At 37.4% G+C, this 12525-nt stretch overlaps 1 protein-coding gene across 1 annotated transcript in view; it reads left to right on the forward strand.

Annotated features, from left to right (window-relative positions):
- The window catches only part of NEGR1 (neuronal growth regulator 1), an 844861-nt gene that overhangs the window by 598342 nt on the left and 233994 nt on the right, over positions 1 to 12525 (forward strand). The window lies entirely within an intron of this gene.

Consider the following 12525-nt stretch of genomic DNA (forward strand, 5'->3'; position numbering starts at 1 on the left):
TCTCTTGTATGGGCACCTTTGTGTAACACTCAAACCACCTGATTGTGGTTGCCCTAGTCAAATAACACTAAGAATTGAAAAAAAAATTTTTTTTTGTCTTTTTATAAACTGAACTCAGAGAAGTTAAATACTTAAAAAGGGTCCAGTGGCTAGTAAGTGATAAAGCTGAATGCCAGTAATGATCTTCCAACATCAAGTCCAGTGAGCTCTCCAAGAAGTCACTTCCTCCACTTTATCTGATTGGGCCAAGCCTGTTACCTCAAATCAAAGATTTATTAGCCTGCACATGTTAACCTTTAAATGTCTCTTTAGGGGCGCCTGGGTGGCGCAGTCGGTTAAGCGTCCGACTTCAGCCAGGTCACTATCTCGCGGTCCGTGAGTTCGAGCCCCACGTCAGGCTCTGGGCTGATGGCTCAGAGCCTGGAGCCTGTTTCGGATTCTGTGTCTCCCTCTCTCTCTGGCCCTCCCCTGTTCATGCTCTGTCTCTCTCTGTCCCAAAAATAAATAAACGTTGAAAAAAATTTTTTTTTAATAAAATAAAATAAAATAAAATAAAAGTCTCTTTATTAAATGAGAATTACTTCACATTTTGGTTTTGCTGAAAAGCTAGTTTGAGTAATAATTTTGTGGCCTACGGTAATATTTTCACGTTTACTGTCAAGTATAAAAGAAATTAGGGGCGCCTGGGTGGCACAGTCGGTTAAGCGTCCGACTTCAGCCAAGTCACGATCTCGCACTCCGTGAGTTCGAGACCCGCGTCGGGCTCTGGGCTGATGGCTTGGAGCCTGGAGCCTGTCTCTGATTCTGTGTCTCCCTCTCTCTCTGACCCTCCCCCGTTCATGCTCTGTCTCTCTCTGTCCCAAAAATAAACGTTGAAAAAAAAGAATTTAAAAAAAAAGTATAAAACAAATTAAAATAGCATATCTCCAGAAGCCTGTAGTTCTCTAAAGACTTTAGCTTTCAAAGTTCTTTTAAAATTTCTCAAATAAATGTATATTTTGGTAGATACCGTGGTTAATTTTGTATTTTCTAATTGCTTATTATGATTTTATTTAATTATTCAATAGCCCTACAAATGAAATTAGAGTCCTCATCTTAAAAATGTTCTGCCCAGAAGAAAAAGAGATTACATGTATGAGACAGAGTTACAATAGCCACCATTTGCCATAATAAACAATTCAGCAGCTCTTTAACACATGGCCCGTTTTAAGCAGTTGAGAAGTCTGGCACATTCAGAGAGACATTTGGCACAGTTTTGAAAATGCAGGTCTTTGAATTCTTTAATGAAAAAAGAAAATAAAAGAAAAAATGTAGCTTATTCCTCCCCACATAAAATGATAATTATTGCCAAATTAATGAATAATCCATGAAGCAAGTAGGCATCACAAAGTTCATTTAATTAAGAATTTAGTTACATACTCACTTTTCTCTTAAAAACATTAAATGTATCACAATCTCTATGCATCAAGCACTGTGCTGAGTATTGTGGATCAATTCCTGCCCCCAAGGAGCTCACTCTCTAATATAAAGTGAAACACATAAAAGAACTGTCAGTACAATCGAAGTGTGCAAATGACATTATGCATGCATAGAGTGAGAAGCAATTATGCTTTGGATGGTGCTGTGCAGGGACCGTGGAAGGAAATGACATTTGAATTGTGACTGAAAAGATTAGGTATCTGGTAGAGAAAGAAAGAATGTCTAGCCATGGGACTTTGGACAAGTCACTGAACCTGTTCCGGTTAATGTTACTACACAAGAGTACAAGAATATATGGTTTTCAGCCATAGTGTTGTAGTTATTAATTTAGTTCTAAATCTAGCTACAGAGTTTGAAAAAACACTTCTTTTCTTTATTGTGAAAGCACTTGTTAAGCATTCCAAATAGTTTGTTGTAACAAACTTCCTCCTCATTATCTATGACCAAAGGAGGCAAACCACCAGGGACATCAAACCATCAAAGCTGGCATATGTAAAGTTCATGGCCAGTCTCCCCAGCCTGCTTTTTGTAAGCTTGTTTTCTTACTTGTTGGCATCTGCTCCCTTCTCCTGCCAGACCCTAATGCTGCCTTTCTTTTTTATCATTGCCATTATTAAAACCCTCTTTCCTGAAAGATCTTCTTGTTTCTAAATTAGTTTCTTCATGTTGGACATTTGTCATGAGAACAAAACTGAATGTTTCTTGCTGAATATGGTAGCAAAACTAGACATCTTTTGTGACTAGTAACTTGGTTTTATAGTAACATAAATCAATGTGTATATTAAGGTTATTTATTAGTGTAATGTTTAGAGCTAATGTATTTGATTCACCAAAGAACAGATGTTTGGCAGAGAATTTTATTTTATTCTTGATCTCCAGACTTTTTCCAACACTTATTACAGTTTTTGTAAAGGTCGAGATAGAATCCCTTTGAACCATTGTTAGAGCCCATTCCCGGAGATGGTTCCTGTGAAGAAACATGAGGTTTTGTTTGCCTTTTAAAGAATTCACTAGTTCTTTATACTATTGTGATTCACTGTCTGAGTGTAAAGCTATTTCAAGACATTCTTTGTGGACTGCTGTTTCAGATCTCCTTTATCAAACTACAGTGGCCCATGGGGTTCCTTGCTCAATACTCTTGCATCTTTCTATATTCTGTGTGACAAATCCTCGCTATTATTTTTGAAGCGAACAGTTTTATTGGATATCTATGTAGCAATATTATGACCTCGGGGCCAATTTGGGGACACCAATTTCGTGTGTTAATAAATGAATTAGAAACATGTCACAATTGTTTGGAAAATCCAGGTCAAAATCTTCCCCAAGAACCTAACCAGGTATGTCTAGGTAACTAAGACACAGGTTTTCCTTAAATTATCAATAAGCTTAAACCACCAAATTTTCTCCTTTATGAGGAGAATTCCCTGTATGTCAGGGCTATAGAAGCTAATTAATAAAAAAAAAAAAGAAAAGAAAAACTTTCATAATTTCAGTAATAGAAAAAGCCTAAGACATCTTTAATCCAACCTCTCACTTTATAGATAAACCCAGGCTCAGAGAGGTTAAGAGATACTTTCCTATACCAGAAGGGGCAAAGGGACCAGGAGAACTGTTTTGCCTTCCAATGGGAAATTCTTCCTTTTCACCACACCATTAGGATTTAAGGGTAATAATTCCATTTTTATGTTAATGCACTGCATGTTTGAATTAGGCAAGGCACCTAATTGGGAGGGTGGGGCATGGGGATAGATTTGGAATCAATCAGGCTAGAGTGAGAACTCAGTCGTGGTTCTTAAATACTTGGAAGTTAGGCCAGCTTCATTTACTTCCTTCACTTTTTAAATTGGGGAAAATCCCTGGGTTGTGTATGGTGTTAAATGAGATGTGATGTATAGGGTTCCTAGCTTGGAATTCAGTGTACAGTAAGCACTTCAAAAAGACGATAATGTTAATATGTGTAGTAATAGTGGTACTTGATGTTACCAAACTGGAGTTTGGTAGCGTAGCTGCTCAGGAGACCATGGGGTAGGAATTAAATCACACTGCTTTGTAAGAAACCATTATGGCAGTTTTTGCTTTTCCTTTGTGGCACCTCTCACAACTTTACTTAAATGATCATTTATATAATAATTTCCTTAGTGCCTTCTACACATACAGAAGGACAAGGATTTCTCTGTCTTATTTGCCATTATACTCCTCAAGCCACTAGCACAGTGCCTGGCAAACAGGCAGTACCTGTGGGTATTATTATCCTTTAAAAAAAAAATGCTGAAATGGCAGAGGAAGAGCGGATGGGAGGAAGAGGGTTTTTGGAAGTCCTTGCTCTGAATACAACTGCAAAGCTATGTTCTACTGTCAAGGCAAGTAGTAGAGAGGAATTAGAATTAGTAGTGTTTGTGAGACCTTCCCCAGCCCCTGAAAAAGCAAGAATTGGTATTTCGCCAGATACCCTCTAAGTCAGGGCTGCGAGACTGCTTTGTGATAGAGCTGTTCTACTTGTTACCTCTGCAAAATGGAGAGTCGACGTTTGTATGCATTTGATGGGAAATTCCCAACACTAAAGAATCATTCGCTTTAGGAAGAACGGGAATCCACAAATTCCCTAAATTTGGAGGTAAATATATTTGCTTAAATGTTTTTTATGTAATTTTCATTTAAGTAATCTATTACTTTAAAGTCTAATATAAGGCTTTTGGCTATGGATGGTCCTATTTCCATATTCATCCCTGTTAAGTACATTTGGTCTCATCACCACTGTGCTTCAAATACATCAATACACAGGGCCCTAAAATGAACTGTCCCTGTATATGCTGGAATTTTATTTATTTATTTTTTATTTTTTGCTTAAGATATTACTTCAACTTTCTGTAAGCTTCTTAATAGTTCAGAACATCACTATAATTTCTTTTAAACCTCCCACTTCGGCAATTAGTTCTGGACTCTGCCAAAATGAAGACACTTAATAAATGCTTCTTGAATAAATGAATACGAGCACACATAATACATTCTCCGAACGGAATTAAAAGTGTGTAGCTTTGACTCCATAGGAGGAGTTTGAACTGGATACAGTCAGAACACCACTGAAAATTCAATTGACAAGTATGCAAATTCAAATGTATATAGACCAGCTGTGTTGCACCATTACTAGAACTCCAACACTGAGCCTCATGATATAAAATGTATTCATTTCTCCATCACCATTTATCTAGGGAATTTTTTTTACAGAATACTTAGTATTCTATCATTGAACTCATGTGTTAGAAAATCCCCTCCCAAATTTATGTATTCATTGAAAACCAACACCCCATAATGTCAAAATTTTATTTATGTTCGGAATATATCCACTTGTATTAAAAGTATCACTTGTCATCTCTGTCAGAATGGATTCAGAAATTATCTATCACTTGACCTATTTGATATTAACCTCCCATAAATCTTGAATTCTATCTCATAGCTGGCACTGCCTTTCCACACCCCACTGAAAATGTTCAGGGTACAGAATAAGCACTTTCAAGAACAGATACTGGAGAGATGCCTGGGTGGCTCTGTTGGCTAAACATCCTACTCTTGATTTCAGCTCAGATCATGATCTCACGGTTTGTGAGTTTGAGCCCCACATTGCTGTCAGCACAGAGTCTGCTTCAGATTCTCTCTCCCTCACTGTCTGCCCTTCCCTGGCTCATGCTCTCTATCTTAAAATTAATTAATTAATTAAAAATTATTTAAAAAACAGATAGTGGACAAAGGAATGGAGTTAATTCTGAGTAGAGTCATAACTGTATTTGTAATTTATTTTCTAGTAGACCTTACTTTTTTAAAGACTTAATTTTTAGAGGAGTTTTAGGTTTACAACATAGAGAGGAAGATAGAGAGAGGTCTTATATACCCCCTCCCCCAACACATGCAAATCATGCCAATTATCAACATCACTCACCAGAATATTATATTTGTTGCCAAGGATGAACCTTACATTAACATATCATAATCACCCAAACTACAGTTTATTTTAGGGTTCACTCTTGGTGTGGTACACTCTATACATTTGGACACAAGTATAAGGACCTACATCCATCATTATAATATCAGACAAAGTGTTTTCACTGTTGTAAAAATCCTCTATGCTCCATCTGCCCATGTCTACGCCCACCCCACACTTATAGAAACCACTGATCATTTTGTTTCTACAGTTTTGCCTTATACAAAATGACCTGTAGTTGGAATCATAAAGTATGCAGCCTTTTCAGATTGGCTTCTTACACTTAGTAATATGTATGTGAGGTTCCTCCATGTCTTTTCCTGGCTTGACCGCTCATTTATTTTTAGCACTGAATATTATCCCATTGGCTGTATGTATGCAGTTTATCTATTCCCCTACTTAAGAGCTTCTAGGTTGCTTCCAAACACTGGCAATTATGAATAAAACTGCTGTAAACATCCATGTGCAGGTTTTTGTGTGGACATAAATTTTGAATTCCTTTAGGTAAATAAAAAGGAACTTGATTGCTGGGACTCACGGTTAAGAGTATGTTTCATTTTGAAAGAAACCACCCAGGTGCCTTCCAAAGTGGCTGTGTGGTGATGCATTCCCACCAGTATATGTAGGAGAGTTGCCGTTGGTCTACATCCTCACCGGCATTTAATGCTGTCCTTGTTGTCAGTGTTCTGGATTTTGGCCATTCTAATAGGAGTATAATGGTATCTCCTTGTTGTTTTAATTTGCATTTCCCTGGTGATGTATGATGCGGGACATCTTTTCATTGCTTATTTAATCTCTATGGGCTTGTATACTTAAAGTGGGTTTCTCATAGTAGAAAGACTTGTGTTTTGTGATCCACTCTGACAATCTCTGTCTTTCAATTGCTATATTTAGACACTGAAATTCCAAGTAATTATAGTTGACACTTCACAGGTAATGTGAGTACCATATAATAACAAAATATCCTAATTCATTCCCCTTATCCCTCATATCATTGCTGTCATTCATTTCATTTATATATATGCATACATAAGCATATATGTGTATAATATACATAAGCTTAAACAATTGAATACATTGTTGATATCAATTTAAACAAATTTTCTGTTAGATCAATTAAAAATATGGAAGTTAAAACTTTTTATTTTACTTTCACTTATTCCTCCTTTGGTATTCTTCCTTTCTTTATGTAGATCCAAGTTCATAAAACTGTATTATTTTATTTACATGTGTTTATTCTGAAGAACTTTCTTAGCATTTCCACTTCTCTGCTTACATTGCCCATCTGTTCGTCCATGCTGTCTATTTTATCCACTAGAGCTCTTAACATATTAATCATAGTTGTTTTAACCCAATCAGACAATTTTAGCCTCCTTGCCATGTCTGGTTCTGATGCTTGCAAATTGTGTTGCTGCCTTTCTGTATGTTTTGTTATGTTTCTTTGGTTGGTTTTGTTAGCTGGGCGTGGTGGATAAAAGGAACTTCTATAAAAAGGCTTTCAGTAATATGGTGGTGAGGTGTGGGCAGAGGGGAAGTGCTCTATAGTCTTATGATGAGGTCTCAGTCTTTTAGTGATTCTGTGCCACTGAACTGTGAACTTTACAAGTCTTTTTAACCCCCCTTTGGTGGGACAGGGTGGCTAGAGTGGGCTGGAATTGGGTATTTCCCTTACCCTAGTAAAAGAAGATCCCATAATGCCCCCAGCAGGTTAGGCTTTAATTCACTAGTTTCCTGTAAGGGCAGACCTTGTTGAGAATAAGTGCTCTGGCATGATTTCCAAATGGCTCTTTGTCCCCTCCTACTGGAAGCCCAAAGAGATTTTTCTCAAATATTTGGGGCAGGAATGCCGTTGAATTCCTGGTGGTAAATCTCACAATATTGTGGGTACCCCACCATGACTATGTCCCTCTTTAGTTTTTAACCCTCAGAGTTGTTTCCACTGAACCTCTAACAATTTGTCAATTATAGTTTAGGTTTTCCTACCTGTGTCCCTGGTCATCTGGGTGGTTTTGATGGGGTTTCAGAGTGATGGGGTTCCAGAACCAACAGCCAAGAAAGAATTCTTGAAGATGCCTTTGATGCAAAAAAGGTGTTTTTATTGAAGCACGGGGACAGGACCCACATGCAAAAAAAAAAAAGAGAGAGAGAAAAAAAAAGCTGCACTGGGGTTGTGAAGAGTGACTGGTTATATACCATGGAGTTGGGGAAGATAAAGTCAAGAGGAAGTTTCTTAAAAGGATTTCATATGCTAAAGAAGACTCAGATTACTGGAGGCTTGAGGTTGTTTTTTCCTTTAATAAAGCATTAACATTAAGACAGTAGGGAGTTCCTGGAGAAATGTTATAGTCTTTGCCTCAAGTATTTGTAATGGCTGCAGGTTATAAGGAAATTTAATTTTACCTGGCATTTCCTTCTTGCCTTTGTTCCCCACTTTATTATGGAGGGGTGGCTGATGTTGGGGCTATAGGTTTCTGGAGATTAAGCTATTGATAAGATTGCCTTTTTCTTGTAATTTACTAAGGTATTTGTAAACTGATGGAGACTGGGGTCTTGCATGACTGTAGTGTCTGTCAGTTAACTATTTCTTTTCCTGTTCCCTTGTTCTTGGGCAGCCAGGAGTGCCTGGGGAATGTCACACACATCCCACCTTGGGGATGGGTATGCTAGTTTATGTTTTGCTCTCAACTTTCCCTATGCTCCCTCATCAGTTTCTACTGGTGAGTCTGTGCTCCTGTAGGTTGGGATTGCCGTTGGGATCCTGTCTGTCTTGACAGTCTAAGGCAAAACTTTTTCCTATGTCCTCCTCCATTTTAGAATCCAAAATGAGTTGTTTTTCGATCTGTTCATCTTGTCACTCACTTTTAGGATTAAATGGTACTTCCAAGCTCCTTACATGCAAAACCAGAAACTAGAAGTCCTAGACTTTCTTTCTGGGGGGCTAGTGTTATGTTTAGAGAAAAGCTGTGTAGAAATTATTGAAAGTCCCTATATATCTCCTCTATGTCTTCTACCACCAGTTTCCTCTATTACCAGCATCTAGCATTAGTGTAACAAATAGATAAAATCATTGATAAATTGATAAACCAATATTGATACATTCACATTAGCAAAGTCCATAGTTTACATAGGGTTTACTTTGTGAGGAGGGAGCATAAGGCAAGCTGACATGCTGAAAACCCCTCCTCCCCAAGTTGGGATATGTGTGACATTCTTCAGGCACTCCTGGCTGCCCAAGAACAAAGTTAAGGGGGAAAACAAATGGTTAACTGATAGAGTCACAGTCATGCAGGACCTGAGTCTCTATCGGTTTACAAGTGTCTTAGTAACTTACAAGAAAAAGGCAGTCTAGGGGCGCCTGGGTGGCTCGGTCGGTTGGGCGTCCGACTTCGGCTCAGGTCATGATCTCACGGTCCGTGGGTTCGAGCCCCGCGTCGGGCTCTGTGCCAACAGCTCAGAGCCTGGAGCCTGTTTCAGATTCTGTGTCTCCCTCTCACTGTGACCCTCCCCCATTCATGCTCTGTCTCTCTCTGTCTCAAAAATAAATAAACGTTAAAAAAAAAATTTAAAAAAAAAAAAAAAGAAAGAAAAAGGCAGTCTTATCAATAGCCTAATCTTCAGAAACCCATAGACTCAATTTCCTGGAGCCCCAACATTACCCTCCCCTCCATGGTGATGTGGGAAACAAAAGCAAGAAGGAAATGGCAAATAAAATTAAATTTCCTCATAACCTGTAGCCCATTGACAAATACTTGAGGCAACACAGAGTATAACATTTCTCCAGGAACTCCCTACAGTCTTAATGTTAATGCTTTACTAAAGGAAAAAACAGCCTTAGCTTACAATAGCTAGGCCTCCAGTATCTTAGAAGTCCTCTTTAGCATATGAAAGTCCTTTCAGAGGACTCCTTTTAGACTTTACCTCTCCCAACTTCATCCTAGATAATCAGTCACTCTTCACAACCCCAGTGCAGCTTTTTTTTTTTTTTTTTTTGGATGTGGGTCCTGTCCCCTTGCTTTAATAAAATCACCTCTTTGCACCAGAGACATCTCAAGAATCCTTTCTTGGCTGTCAGCTTCAGACCCCCAGCACTCCACAACCTCATGACTCTTGATATTATACATATTATGGATTTTGGCAAATGCCTAATGTCATGTATCTACCATTACAGTGTAGTACAGAATAGTTTCAATGCCCTAAAGATGCCCTGTACTCCACCTAATCATCTCTTCCCCTGAACCCTTGGCAACTACTGATTTGTTTTTTACTATCTCCATATTTTTATCTTTTCAATAATGTCTTATAATTGAAATCATGCCATATGTAGTCTTTTCAGACTGACTTCTTTCACTTAGTGTGTGTTCAATGTTCCCTCATGTCTTTTCATATCTTGATAGCTCACCTCTCTCAAGTGCTAAATAATATACAGACATATTTATATAATGATTTTTTTCCATTAACAAAAGGAGCTATCTTAGGTGTCATGTAGTAGAAAGAATAGGACATTGGAGCTTTATAGCCATGTGTTTGTTTGTTTTTGTTTTTGTTTTTAATTTTTGATGTTTATTTATTTTTGAGAGAGAGGGGCAGGGGGAGGGGCAGAGACAGAATCCAAAGCAAGCTCCAGGCCCTGAGCTGTCAGCACAGACTGAGCCACCGAGGTGCCCCCCTTTTTTTGTAATGTTTATTTATTTGTTGAAGCTCCTGGGTGGCTTGGTCAGTTAGGCGTCCAACTTTGTCTCACGTCAGGATCTCGGGGTTCATGAGTTTGAGACCCCATCAGGTGCTCCACTCTCAGCACAGAGCCCACTTCAGATCCTTGTCTCCCTTGCTCTCTGCCACTCTCCCATTCACATGTGCGCACATAAGAGTGTTCTCTCTCTCTCTCTCAAAAATAAGTAAAAACATTTAAAAATAAATAAAGAAATACATGTTTATTTGTTTATTTATAAAGAGAGCACACACCTGTGTGTATGATTGGAAGGGGGCAGAGAGAGGGTGAAAGAGAGAATCCCAAGCAGTCTCGAGTTGTCGTCAGCACAGAGCCTGACCTGGGGCTTGATCTCACCAACCATAAAATCATAACCTGAGGTGAAATCAAGAGTCCAAAACTTAACCCACTGAGCCACCCAGGCACCCCACAGCCATGGGTTTACAAGTGGCTCTGTAATGTTTTTTAGCTGTGAGCTTGGGCAGTTCACTAAATATCTCAAAAGACAGTTTTGTCATCTCTTAAGTGAAAATATCATTGATCTTGACATGGCCATGATAAGGAAATAGCATGTAAAGCCTTGGAAAGTAATGCTGGCAACAAAGGAGGCAGCTGCTGTGGTGATCACAGAAGTAGGAGCAACATGCTTGGCCTACAAGAACATTGTCTTTCCAGTGATAAAGGTCTACTTTGATAAATATCACTTATTTCATAAATACCGATAGACCAGTACAATAATGATTAGTAATCAGATAAGATGTATAGTCAATTGACAAAAAAATACAATACATGAAAACTACAGGGCTTTGATCTAATACAGAGAAATGGGCAGCAAATAGAGGATGAATGAGATGGAGAAAGAATCTATTTAATCCATCTAGTTGGACAGGAATTTCTGAAATGGAAAGTTTTTTTTAAGTTGTCAGTGTAACTTTCAGTTTCAAGAAAGAAAAGTTGGTACACATGAATGTTATACTTCAGAATATTTTAAAGTTACTTCATATTTACCAAGTGTATGTATATAAGATGGCTTCATAAACACTCCAGAGAATGTCTTCGTTACATCAAAGACTGCAGATTAAAAGGAGAATCAAGAGTTACAGATTCACAGATTGTATATACAGCTACCATTGTCATTTTTTAATCTTTCAGCCTTTTATTAAGATTATAGTAAGTTATGAGCCTGAAAACAGAAAAATTGAAGAAAGCAAATTATTTTTAGCATTAATATCTATTTTATTTTGTATTTGAGACACCTAAGACAGAGCCTTGAATTCCAAGACCTGGCATCAACTAATTTACTTTGCTGGGGTAGGGGGAATCTCCATGAATCAGTGAATTCCTGTTTCTGCCAAAGTGACTTAAAATATTGAGTTTAGAGAGAAGGAGATAACTGACCAAAAATAAGACCATAATACAAAACCTATGATGATTAGAACAGGGGCTAGCAAATGTTTTCTGCAAAGGGACAAACAGTAAATATTTTAACCTTCTTGGGCTCTATGTTGTCTATTATAACGACTCAAAATGATATTTTGTAGTGTATAAATAGCCACAGATAATATATATACTATACATATATTCATATGTAGATGGATATGGTATATTTCAACAAAATTTTATTTATAAATACCATTGGATATATGGATTTGACTGTAGTTTGCTGACTTCTTGGCTAGAAAATGAGAAAAAGAGTGGAATTAACCTGAAAACATTTTATTCAGATTACAAACTGAAATGACTAATCACACTATTCTTTTTTTTTTTAACCAAAGACTGACAGGTTGTGTTAAGAATGATACAAATTCACATTATGACAGTGCAAATAATGAATGATTATATGTGTGAGAAGAAATAGTTTTCTAAAGAAGTATTTCTTGAATATTTGGTAGAAATAATACACTGTTGTGTGTTGAAAGAATGCTGAGGAAGAATTCAGGTTTTGGAATTGGAATTGGACATACATTGATTTTTAATATTAACTATCGTTTATGGGTTATATGGCCTTGGTTATGTTACTTAACTTTTTTGCACCTTAGTTTCCCTATTTATAAAATACGAATAAATCCTACTCATAAAATTATTGTATATAATAAGAAAAAGACCTTGCATAAAGCACTTAATATAAATCCTGAAATGTACTAGGGGCACTCAAGGAACTTATAGTTAATTATTTACTAGTTGGGGGATGAACTTCAACATAAAAAGTTGAAAAAAAAAGTAGTAATAGTACCTTATGTGAAATCATGAGGGTTAAATAAGATAATGTATGAAACACTTAAACAGTTGGCACAGTGCATGGGACCTAGTAAGTGTTCAATTAATATTAGCTGCTGCCATCATTGTTACTATTAATGTACAA

Source organism: Lynx rufus, unplaced genomic scaffold, assembly GCF_022079265.1.
Source record: "Lynx rufus isolate CCGP_SWC_20201006 ecotype Redwood Valley unplaced genomic scaffold, mLynRuf1.p SCAF_2, whole genome shotgun sequence".
NCBI classification, from domain to species: Eukaryota; Metazoa; Chordata; class Mammalia; order Carnivora; family Felidae; genus Lynx; species Lynx rufus.